A 12,888-nucleotide genomic window follows, 5' to 3' on the forward strand; every position below is an offset into this window, starting at 1 on the left:
TTGATATCTTCCTTAATGAACATTTAGCACAGCAGCTGTCAGTTTCCCATTCATTGTCTAAATCTTTCCAGTTTTTGTCCCAGATAACATTTTACTCAATCGTTAATATTTCTTTAAATTCTGCATTTAAAACTTTACTGAAAATATCCTGTATATTAAATTGTCCACAGTCGCAGTCTAGTGTATCTGAGCAGTGAGCTCCACAGTGAAGGGTGTGACTGCCGCCCACACTGTGGATCCTGCTTTTCAGCCAGGTCTGAAGAAGAAGACCTGAAGAGCTGGACTTGCAGCATGTTCCTATGATAGTCTGGAGCTAGGCTATTCACTGCCATCTCCATGAGCAGAAGAGCCTGAAAGTCCACTCTGAATTTCACAGAGTCTCTGCTTTTCACAGATGCCTCGAGGCTTAGTGTTGTTTGTTAGCACACAGGCTCCAGTAGTTGTTCAAAACAAAGTTTCCTGAGGTGCAGTGTGGCAACAGGTTGATCTTCAGCTTCTGCGGTATAAATAATGTGTTTTGAAAAGCCAGGGGAGTGCTGTTTGAACTGGACTCTCTTGGCAGAGCAAATCGAGGTTATCATCAGTTACTCAGTTTCTTTGTTTGCATACCCTCTTTTGGAGATGCTTGGTATGCGTGTTTCATCTTGCCAGTTAGACTTTATGTGCAAACTGTGCTGCTCACACATACCTTCCTGCTGGCATTCGACTCTTACCATAATGATAACCCAGGTTTCCCTCACTGCTACTGCATGTGTGCTGGAAAAATCACCCTTCGTTTCTGTTTGTTCTGTTCTGTTACACTGACCAACTAGATGGGTTTTTATAAGTAAGCACAGGCAAACTTGATAAATGAACAATCACTCCCTGGCACTCTCATTTTTACATCCGTCTTGTTTGTTTACTAACCATCAAGAACATTTAGTAGATTTATGTACCAACAGTTATTACCACTGACTTTTAAATGTATTATTGTTCATCTGAAATTACTGATTCCCAAAAATCATTAAATATTAAAGTGGAACTGCAGTCCCAATTTCTCAGACCGGTTAACTAAACTAAAGAGTAACTAAATTAATTGATGTTAAAGAAATACAGTTTCCGAATAAAGCACTAAATCATGAACTTTGTGAAAGCCCTGTAAGTTCCATGTCGTCGCTAACTCCTCACATTCGAGTTCCCACCAATTGTGACATTATTTGGCCCTTCCTGCTCACTAGCCTCCAAATTGACTAATGTACTGTGATGTACAAGTGAATAAATTTAGGTTGTGCAGCAGACATTTCACTGCAGATATATTCCAATGTGCGATCTGCATGCAGAGTTAACAAGTAAGCAGTATTTGTCTGCAATACCATCTCAAAATCGAAAGCGATATTTCTATCGGATTAAAAGAGATGTTTTCACAATCCTGCTTGTTTACAATGTAATGAGGCCACACACGTCATCAGAAGTTTTGTTGCCTCGTTCTGAATTGCAGAACATGGCACTGCACATACCTGGAAAATTAATCTATTTTATGGTGTAAGTTGGAGGTTTTACAAGTTATGATGTACATTTTACTATTATTGTGGTTTGAAATGCACTCATCAATGCTGATTCTTTCAAAACCCCGAAATACGAAAATAGGTTTGGAATTCCCCTTTAACACAATTTTTTTGGGTCTGAAAATTACATAAGTTAATCTAAAAATTAAATGTGTACTGGATTGTAATTTGATTTCCTTAGAGGGTCACAGCATCAAAGCAAAGACATTAGGGTTTCTTTGCGCAGCCTTGTTACACATACTGTATTATGCGGACATCTGATAAAATCACATATGTTCTTTTTTTCTTTGGTAACAACAACCCAATTCCAAGCTGGCTACATTGCAAGATTGTACAGAAGCAGATGCACTGCAGATTTACTTGGGTTTTTTTTATCAAAGGCTGACCATTTTTGGACTGCTAACTTTTCCAACCATCCATTTTCTAACCTCTTTATCCAATACAGAGTTGCAGAAGAGCCAGAGCCCGTGCTGGCAATAAACAGATGCAAGGCTGCATATCCGTTGGACGGGATGTCAGTCCATTGCAGGGCAGACACATCACAAACACTGACACACACTCACACTAGGGCCAGTTTTCCCAGAGATGTACAGTATTGACATACAGTACCAGTGTGTTTTTGGACTGTGGAAGGAAACCCATGTAGGGAGAACATACAGACTCCACACAGATAGCACCCTAGGTCCAGAATTGAACCCAGGGCCCCAGGGCTGTGAGTCAGCTATGCTGGATGCACGTTTGAAGCTTTTTATATTCAGCATAAAGTACCACTAACTAAATAATAAAGATAAAAGCTCAGGGTGTTTGCAGTTCAGTTTCTTCTTCAGTCTGGGACAAATCAAAGCCTATTATCTTTACCTGGGATAATGTAGTGGATTAATATTATTTTAGGGGGTAGAAATGATTTCCACTCCTTGTGAACCTCTTATCTTGCCACAGAAGACAGTCTAAATGTGATAGATTTATTTTCATTTCTAGATTACAAAATCAATGACTGTCCCTCAGTGAAACATGATGGTAAATGTACAGTATGTTATGTAATACCATGTCATGTCATTTGCCAAACCACTTCATACCATATGGTGTTGCGGGAAGCCAGAGCCTACCTGGTAAGCAACGAGGCAGGGTACACCGTGAACAGGGCGTCAGTCCATCGCAGGGCAAGTGCAAGCCAATCAGACATGGGGACAATTTGGAGGCCACGGTAACGGCCGAGGGGGGAAATTTGGTCCGGACACCGGGATAACTCCCTACTATTATCAAGAAAGTCTTTAATGACCACTCGGTTTAACGGCATCCAGAACAGTACAGTGTCTCCGCCCCTATACTGGGGCATTAGGACCCACACAGACCGCAGGGTGGGCACCCCCTGCTTGTCCCACTAGCACCACTTCCAGCAGCAACCAAAACTTTCTGGGAGGTCTTACACCCAGGTACTGACCAGGCTCAACCCTGCTTAGCCTAAGTGGGTTGCCAATTGAGAGCTGCAAGGTGATATGGCTTCTGGATAGAAATACCATCTCAGTTTTATAATAAATAATAAATGTTAACTCTTTTAAATGTCAAATAAACCAGGTGTACATATGTGTCCAGGGCATAACATTGAAAAGTATTTGTGGAAGGGATCCCACTATGCATTAAATCTTATTTTAGTTAGGGCTGTTTTTAAAATAAGTCATTGTTACAGTATGTGAATAAGAATACAGCACAATTCTTCAGAGTACTTCTAAAGTTTGCAGTGATGTAAAAAATATTACATAAGCTGGTATTTAATATTTTAGGAATCACATTGTAATTGACAGCACTTACAAAATAATTATTTTTCAGAATGTTTTAAGAAAATTAAAAACATTAATTGTGTGAAATAAGTTTTATCTTCAGTGTTTTACTTGCCTTAAAAAGGATCCATTCTTATTTCATTTAGGATTGATAATTAAGCGTATTCTGTGGTAAATATTTTATACTCTATATTTTACATTAGAGCAAATTCTAAAGTCTTGTACAGAGTACATAATTTTTATATTTTATTGAGGGTGTTAGTGTACAGTATCTGTGTGCCTTAGAAACTACTGGTATGCTGGTTATTTACTTAGTGCTGTCCACCTTTAGCATAATTGCACTTTATCATTTTAAACATACAAATCTCTTGCAGATATGAGATTGCATGATATAGTGTAACTGTATCTAGAAACAAACTGATGTTTCCAAAACAAATCAGAATAATGTGTATGATTTAAATATATTTCTAGAAAAATGTTCTTTGATACAAACTTAAAATGACATAAACATAATGTGCAGATCTATTTGATGTCTGTTGCATGTTTACACTTTGAGTATTACACTACTGCAATTCAAAATGTATATATAACCACATTAGATTTATAAAATGGTATATGGACTATATGGATTCATGATTTTTAAGGCTAGAAAATCCACCCACTACACCCACTAGTAGATAAATTATTTAGGATCACCCATAAATCCATGGATTTTGCACTAAATATTACTGGAGAACCAAAATGGTTCCCAAGTTTCACACACATATTTTTTTTAAATTTTCTATCTTCTGTGATTTTTAGATTTGTATGGGAATTTGTCTCCAGGGAGAATTAGGTTACTATGATCTTCCTTACCTGCAGTATTGTGTCTGTCTGAACCTTCTTAAAGCCGCAAAACAACATTTTCTCTTTGTCATGCTAACATTTCCGAAGTCCACTGCCAAAACAACAGCAAGTCAAGTGGTTTCATTTCAAAATGTTTCACTGTTTCAAGTGGCATTTTTCTATAGTAAAGCCCAACTCTCTCTCAGATGTGAAAATTCCTGTTACATTTTGTTCCTATATAAGAAAAAGTAAATAAAGAAAATAAAGATCATTTTAATATATTATTTCTATATACACATACAGTATATATTCTTATAGCACTGCTTTGTATTAGCTTTTGTTATTTTCTAAGTGGTCCAAATTCTTAAGAAAATCCGGCTCAATACTTCATCACTTTACTGTCTTACTATTATTATTATTTTAAACAATAATCACTCAAACATAAGATATTATTTTGCGTCTGGGTTGCAGTACCAAAGGTTACAAATTACTGTGTGCTGTCAGAGTGTGCAGAAAAACACTGATGCAGAGAGTGTTTTTTCCCCTATTTATTTTATTGCCTTTTCTTAGGATATAGAACACTGACACTGCTTATAGTGCAGTTTTTCTAAAGTTATGCTTTTGACATGCATGAGTGTCAAAATGTTTAACTTTTCAGAAATGTTAAGCCATAAAAAAGGAAATTAAATCAACGGAAAGTGATGATTTACTGTTTTACTTTTATTTTCTTCAGAATGACAGTTTGTGAAGTTTTTATAACAATAATATAAACAATAATAAAGTATTTGGTTTAGGACATCCATATACTTTTAAATTACAGAGAAGTGTGATTTATCACTGATTTGAAAAGAGTTAAATCAAGAACCAAGAATTCAATTAAGAACTAAGTTATCAAGTAGACGTGTTTCAAGCAACACAAACAACCTAAAGTGTTTAAACAGTGACAAATTCCTTAAACCACATACTGTGATTTTATGAAATCACAAATTAGTTTGACAGTTCAATACTGAACTGAGCACTACATTCTACTTTTGAAAAAATACTTAACTGCAAAAGAAAATGAAACACAGCAGAGCATTTGCACTAGAAAAATCATGTGTTGACCTCATTAAAGGCAACATTTGTAAAATTGCAACTAAATTTGACAAAGCTTGCTATTTTTTTAGTCACATCATTTAAAAATAGCTAGTTATTAATTAAAAAAAAATGAAAATCCCTTAATTTTCCAGGCAAAAAAGCAAATGTTAACATGCTTTAAAAGATGATCATCCACCAGAAGCTTATGTTTGCATGGCCCCATTGTGTTTTTGTGTTGGTCTGAGGAATGATCTTTCCTGCCACTGAGATGCTGTCTTTTTATTCTCAGTGACAACCAAGTGAAGGATTAACCAGCATTGCTTTGTTGCCTGTGGCTGCCGCTTTCAAAGCCCACTGTTGATTTGCTACAAAGGCCATGTCCCCTCCCATTAGCAACTACAAATCACACCCTGGCCCCAGCTGTGTGTCTGGATTGCAAACGAGGTAGAGCTTTGGTCCTTATGAAGTTCATCTTTCACGATGGCAGAGGTGTACAAAACAGGGTGTTTAAGAGTTATGAAACCACTACAAAAAGCTACAGCATAGCACAGAGAACAGGACTGTAGATAAGAAGTAAAAAGAAGAATAAGGTAAGATCTACTGGGACTACTGAGGCTGAGAACCTTGGAAACTCAAACATCGACTTTAAAGACAGATTGTACCCCCATCTTGAGCAAGAGGCATAGATGGATCTCCATCAAGCCATAATCAAGGGAGACTTTTTGCTTACGAGGAGATTAGTAGAGGCGGGAGCCGATGTTAATGTGATCGATAATGAGAGAAGGACTCCTTTAATGGTTTGCTGCCTGCATGATGGGGAATCAAGGGCTCTGGCAGTGGCAAGAATCCTGCTGATGCATGGAGCCCGTGTAGGTCTCTGTGATGGACAGGGCCGCAATGCACTCATGTACAGTGTGCTTTACGAACGACTGGGCATAACCAAGCTTTTTCTGGAGGCTCTGGACTACGACTTGAACTACACAGACAGGGAGGGCTGCACAGCCCTGTTGTACGCCGCCAAAGTGGGCAACTCCTCCCTCACCAGGATGCTGCTGAAAGCCATGAAGAGGTACGGCTTGGAGGTCGACAAACCTGACAAGGAAGGTGTCACCCCGCTCATTCTCTCCTGCCGTCTGGGTCACAAGCAGTGCGCTGCCGATCTCCGAAGCCTAGGCCAAGCCTCGGACTCCATCAAAGACAAGATTCATGGGAAGACTGCAAAAGACTGGGAGCTGCACTTGGGGACTCAAAAGCTAGGGTTTAGGAGATACCTACCTTACAAGACCTTGCCCAAGGACCTCTGGGAGAAGCGAGAGAAGTTTTATAAAGGTCTCGGGCACGGACAGCTTCCGCAACCCAAGACGTTGCCCACGATAGCACATCCAGAGAAGAAGAAAGGGAAGGAGGCCCCTGTCTCTCCAAGGCCCACCAGAGACTGGAGATCAGATATGAGGAGTCTGACCGAAGCCCTACAAAATCAGATCAGTCCTTCGTACCGCTCTCTGGCCAAGCCCCTGCCCCCTTTGCAGCAGACACGCAGGAGAAACCTGCACCTCGACTGCCGTCTAGATGCCCTCCTCCAGCAGAGGCGGGGGAAGGGCAGGAAGATGTCTTTCGATGCCATCAGCGATGCCCTGCTTCAGGACAGCCTGTCCAAGAAGACGTTTCGGCGCAGGTGCAGCGTAGCGGTCATCCCCCTCATTCGGCTCAGCGCTCGCCGGCGCCACAGCGCCCATAGCTCAGAGAATGGAGCAGAGGACAAGAAGAGTCTAACATCCCTGGGAAAAGCCACGGCGAAAGTTTAACTTTGGTCTTTCGATTTTAACATTGTCCAGTTCCCTTGATGCAGATGACTGTTAAATGATTGCAGTTACAGTAAGTGCTCTGTCCTTTCTGTAAGATTTGAATATATTTATCTAAACTGAAAGCTTACTTCTCGCATCCCTTTTTGTAATAACGCAGCAAGCTGAAAAATAGCTGCATCTGACTGAGAGCTCACAAGCAGGTCTCAGGCAGCGGTGAGGTGGTGGGGGACTGGAACAAAGAGGTGGCAAAAAATTCAATAAAAACACGCAAACTAAACCCAGCACTCAGGGCTGAAAAGCAGTAGCGACTAGGAACAGGAGAAGTGCTGAAACAGCAAAGCAAGCGCAAAAAATAGAAAGATAACTGGTGAGGAAACTACGATTAGCAACACACAGCAGCTCTGTTACTCTTAATAGCGAGAGTATGAAATTGAGTGATACATTTATATACAGAATGGGCATACTCCTTTGCTCCAGTTACAGTAACCTGTTAGCAGTCTCCTCAGCCTGACCAGGCAAAACAAAAATTAGAAATAATTTCTTGAGAAAAAGCATAAGAAGCTGACAGGGTTCATTCTCTACAGTTTTATGCCATTTCACAAGAAATCCATGGGCATTTTAACAGAATTAGCATGTTTGGGAAATTCTCCTTAATATTAATAGAAAAGGACAGCACAATGACACAGTGGTCAGCACAGGGGCCTGGATTAAATTCCAACCCTAGGGTGCTATCTATGTGGAGTTTGCATGTTCTTCCCAAGTTTCTGTGATGGACTGGCAGCCTGTCCAGGGTGTACCCTGCCATGTGCCTATTGCTTGCTGGGATCAGCTCCAGCTCCCCTGTGACTCTGGATTGGAAGAAAATGGTTAAAAAATGGATGGGATTTATTGGAAAACAATTACACACAGTCTCATCACAGTCAACATGTAATATATTATTAATGAAGAACAATTACATTAAGAACTTCAAGTATAGGTAATTATATATAAGTATATATTAAGGGAAATAATGTCACATATACATATACATATGTTGTTATTCCAGTATGTACCCCTGAACTGCATTTTATTTCAGTCAGAGCATGGTTTACCACAATCATTTAAATTTGGTATGAACTGGTGGCATTGTGCTTTTACACTATCATTATACTGTATGTAACTAAAGCTCTCATAACATGTATATGTAACCGAGGAAGTAAAACACAGGCAATTAATAAAATATATTTTGAAAAGTGGCATTCATTCGGGATACAGTGATTTAATAAAAGGACTAAAGAAAGTTAACAAACGAGGGGCCAATCTGTCAGCTTAGTTCCGATTTGTTTTACAGCCTGAAGTTGTTGTTTGTCTGCTTTTTAAAGTGAAATCTGAGGAAAAGAGTATAATTTATGTATGTACAAATCTGAATTTTTATTCTTGGCCTGTCTTTTAATGTAGCATTAATGTGTTTTAATGTTTTCTTTTGCCTTTTGCTTATGTAAGTCTCTGTAGTTATATTTCCAAAGCTAAAGGTTAAGGAATTTCACTATCAACTATTCCAACAATAAATCATTTCTAAACAAATCTTCCAGCATTCTTTAAAGCTTTAAACACACACACATATATATACATACATATGATCCACATAATCTACTGAAACTGCTTGAAGCAAAGTGAGTCACTTCTGAATATGTGTGGGCTGAAGATTTACAATCTTCAGTGTACTAGGGTACATGTTTTTTTCTGCCTTTGTTATTTTTCACTGAAAAAAATAAGTTAATGGGTAGAATGGTGGTGTAGCATTGCAGTCCTGAAGTGTTGGGACCCAGGGTTCAGTTCCTGGGGTACTCTCTTAGTGGAGTTTGTATGTCCTGCCAGAGTCCGAAGACATGAACGTTTGGGGAAAGTGTGCCCTGCGATAGCCTGGCATCCTGTCCAGGGTGTATCCTGCCTTGCACCTGTTGCTTGCCAGAATTGGCTCCATCTCCCTTCTCGACCTGTATTGGATGAAGCAGTTAGAAAATAGATGGATTGAAAAGAAGCTCATGATTGTTCTAGCAAGTACTATGTATGTGACCTAAAATCTCCGTTTTTGTAAACCTCATTCGAGAGGACATCCAAATTACTGCATGTTTACACATAAAGCATAATTATCTTCCTGCATACATGAGGTACTGTAAGTAAAATAGCAAAGTCCTTGTGCATAACTGCAGTTAGACAGCTTGGTTTTGTGGCACAGCTGTTCTCTGGAAATAGTAGAAGACAACCAAAGGCTATTTTTTTCCTCTACACTTTAATAGACTTGAACATACTACTACTAAGTCAAGTAACTTTGACCTTTTACACTTCCAGCAGTTGTGTTTCTAATAACAATTATTAACCTATGAAGGGGGAAATCAAAACGACCTGTTTAATGCAGTCCAATTGGGTATCCATTGTAAAAGGATATTGCTATTTGATTATTTGTTCAAAGGTGTGTCATCTCTAATCTTAAACTTTCGCTTACAATATTTGCTCTTGTTAAATACAGTAATTCCGCATTGTACAGTATACAAACCTACTGCAAATGGTCTTGATGTACAGAAGATGACACAAGGCGTGGAAAAGAGAAACAAAAATGAATGTTTGACTGAATGATTTGAACTGTATGTATTCACAGGACCAAAGACCTTTGGAATCATGCTGTTAGTCTGTGTACACTAATGTGTCATTCCAGGCATTATCTGAAATTACTTCCTCACCTAGAGGGTCACAGTGAGCAGGACAGGTGACATAAGATGGAAGAAGGTATGAGGTGGACCTATACTGTGTGTGGGACATTGCATGTCTCACACACACACACACGCATACAGGGTCAATTCGGAGACAGTTTGAAATGAAACTGGAATACCTAGAAAAACATTCACAAAAACATAGAGAGAACATGCAATCTCTAGTACTGAAGCATGCTGCCTTGCCTCCATAATCAATTTTTTGTACAAGCAAAAGGATTACTCCTGATATTGCTAATTTAAAAAAATGAACAGTTTTGCTTTTTAGTCAGAGTCATACGATATACAGTAGTACACGCCACTCAAACATTTTACCTTCAATCACACTACAATACCCTAAATGCAGCACTGTCTTATCGCTGACAGACAAATTCAAATCAGAAACCTCATATTGAAATACACCGAATAAAATAAATTTCAGGTCTTCTTTCTTTGCACAAGCCATCATTTTGTGAAAGTACTGTTAGATTGCGCCTAATTCTTAGTATACTTCAATATATTCAGAATTAAGTATATTAATACTCATTATTCTTTAATAACTCTTACAATGATACTGTAAGTTGCTAATTGTGTTGTAAAGATGGAATGCATACTAACAGGGAATTTACATAATGTCTTAGTTCTTCCTATGTCAGTATTTCACTATGTCCTGTCACCTCTCTTCTACAGTAGCTTATGTTAAACTTACTGTTGTTTTATTTATCTACTTTTGTTTTATTATGCTTGCAAGATTGTTCTTGGTATTACACTCAGAATACATTTCCTACACACCACCCAAATAAGGGGGCCTTCTAACCAAATGAATAATATTGCCCATTATTGTAACAGTGTTGCTATTACTCCTGCTTCTTTGACTAGTAATAGTTAAAATGTGAAAAATAAAGACGGCATGGTGGAGCAGTGGTTAGCATGGCTGCCTTGCAGTGCTAGATCCCTGGGTCCAGTTCTGGACATGGGGTGCTGTCTGCATGGAGTTTGTATGTTCTCCCTCTGTTTGCACAGGTTTTTGCGGGGGAAAATTGGCTCCAGGTGTGAGTGTGTGCATGTCTGTGTCTGCGTGTACCATGTGATGGACTGGCTTCCTGTCCAGGGTGAACCCTGCCTTGTGTCTGTTGCTTGATGGGATAGGCTCTGGCTCCCCTTTGACCCTGAAGTGGAAGAAGTGGTTAGAAAATGGATGGATGAAAAATGACCATTAATTGATATTCTTTAATACTAATAAAGTTTCGATTTTCTACTTACGCTGCTCTTCTGCGCAATTGCAATGTCAGGTCTTGCCCACTGGGTGGAAGCAAAGGAACAGTGTTTAGAGTAATCCATTAAGGTTTGCTGTAATCTCATTACTTCGATATGCTGAGGTTTAATGACGAAACTGAAAAACGAAAGAGAAAAAACACCGGAAGATATTTAATTAAGAAACTCATCACAGGATTTGCAAACTAAGCCATTATTTTTCCAAACTTAACTCAGCACAAGCGCAAATAAGTATTATAATATTCGAAAGCATTGTGTTTACTGTATAAATAACAAGAAATAAAGAAATGTCATCATTATTTATCTTTAAAAAGCACTGGATTTTATGTTTATGAATATGTGTTTAATAAAATGCATATAGCACTGCATGTTAGTTTCTACTACCTTTTTTCACTTACAGTGAGAATTATCGTGTTCAGGATTTCTTTCCCTGAACACTCTTGTCTTCTGACAGAATGGGAGTAATAAGCCAAAATGACTGCACAGTACATTGTACATTTATAGTACATTAAAGAAACATGGCGGCTCCTCGATCTCCATTTACTTCCAAAACACATTTTGTCTCCGTCTTCACCTTGGAGGACAGTTCAGTTTTGGTTGATATAGTTTAAATGTTCCGTAACAATCTCAGCATTCAGCATTCAGGAGCAAGTATTTCACAACCCATTCACCAGCTTGAAACCAGTCTTGTCACTTCTCAAATGTGCAGCGATGATGGGTCTGAGCAGCCCTTGTATGGGAGACATCTGTTGAAAATGAGCACCAGGTAGTGATGTAGAGTGACCAGCTGCACCAGACATTCAAAACCAGATCCCAGTTGTAATGGAGAGCAATGTGCTAGTATTTTTGACTATCAACCCCATGGCCCAAATTCACATTTTGGATATAAACTCTTCCCTACATAAACTCCTTGCCTTAAACTTAAAATCCTGTTCCTGCTTAATCACCATCCATTTCAAAGGTCTCTGTTGAACTTATATATCTTAAACCTCTGCACTTTTTGTTTGAATTATTTAAGAATAGAAAATTGCACATCATGTGGACTAAGATTAGATTGTAACCACTAATATGTTGCTGAGCTTCTTTTACATTCCTTTATATTTTTTCCAGCACAGTGAGTCATACCTGTAAATGGCTGTTCTTGTATAATGTGTTAGCTCCTACCTTTGCCTTATCAGATATATTATAGAGTAGTGCCTTTAGGCACGAGTTCACAATGTGCTGGAGTTCACTACTCTGCCCAATCATTTCATTTTCTGTCTGTCTTTTTCCTTTGAGGCAGAATCAAGAAATTGTTTTCATTCTCTGCTGTTATTCTGTAGGAGAACTGTCACTCTGATCAAATATGTCACCAGTAACCCCAACCCACATAGTGCTTCATAGTTTCTCTTTGCCCCCTCATTCCTCCTTCTCTTTGCCTCTGCCTGGCAACATTTAGAATCTTTTGTTTTGAACTTTGAAAACAATTTAGAAGGTCTCATTTGTAAATGTTTAGTTCAGCTTTAAGTTCAGATAAGTAAATGAGAGCTCAGTTTTGATGAAAACCAGCAGGACCAGGGCTTCAAACTCCTAGTTTAAATGTGTGCCCACAGCCAGCACATCGGTGACCTACAGGCGATATTAGACAAGGCCACAGGCCCAAATAAAATAAACAGATATAAACTGTTATGGATTGACGATGATTGTCCAAGTTCCATTTCTTCCTTGCTGTTTGTTCTCCATTGAGCTGTTTCGACATTGAAACTTCCCGGCAAAACTGAGGATTCTTTGAATTTGGATTTTGCTTTTCTAGTATTAAGGAATCACATGAATATAAGGCTTGAAAGATTGGCTTGTTTGGGTTTTGCCTGTGTCT

The sequence above is a fragment of the Atractosteus spatula genome, chromosome 1 (assembly GCF_055471065.1).
Source record: "Atractosteus spatula isolate fAtrSpa1 chromosome 1, fAtrSpa1.hap1, whole genome shotgun sequence".
Classification (NCBI taxonomy): domain Eukaryota; kingdom Metazoa; phylum Chordata; class Actinopteri; order Semionotiformes; family Lepisosteidae; genus Atractosteus; species Atractosteus spatula.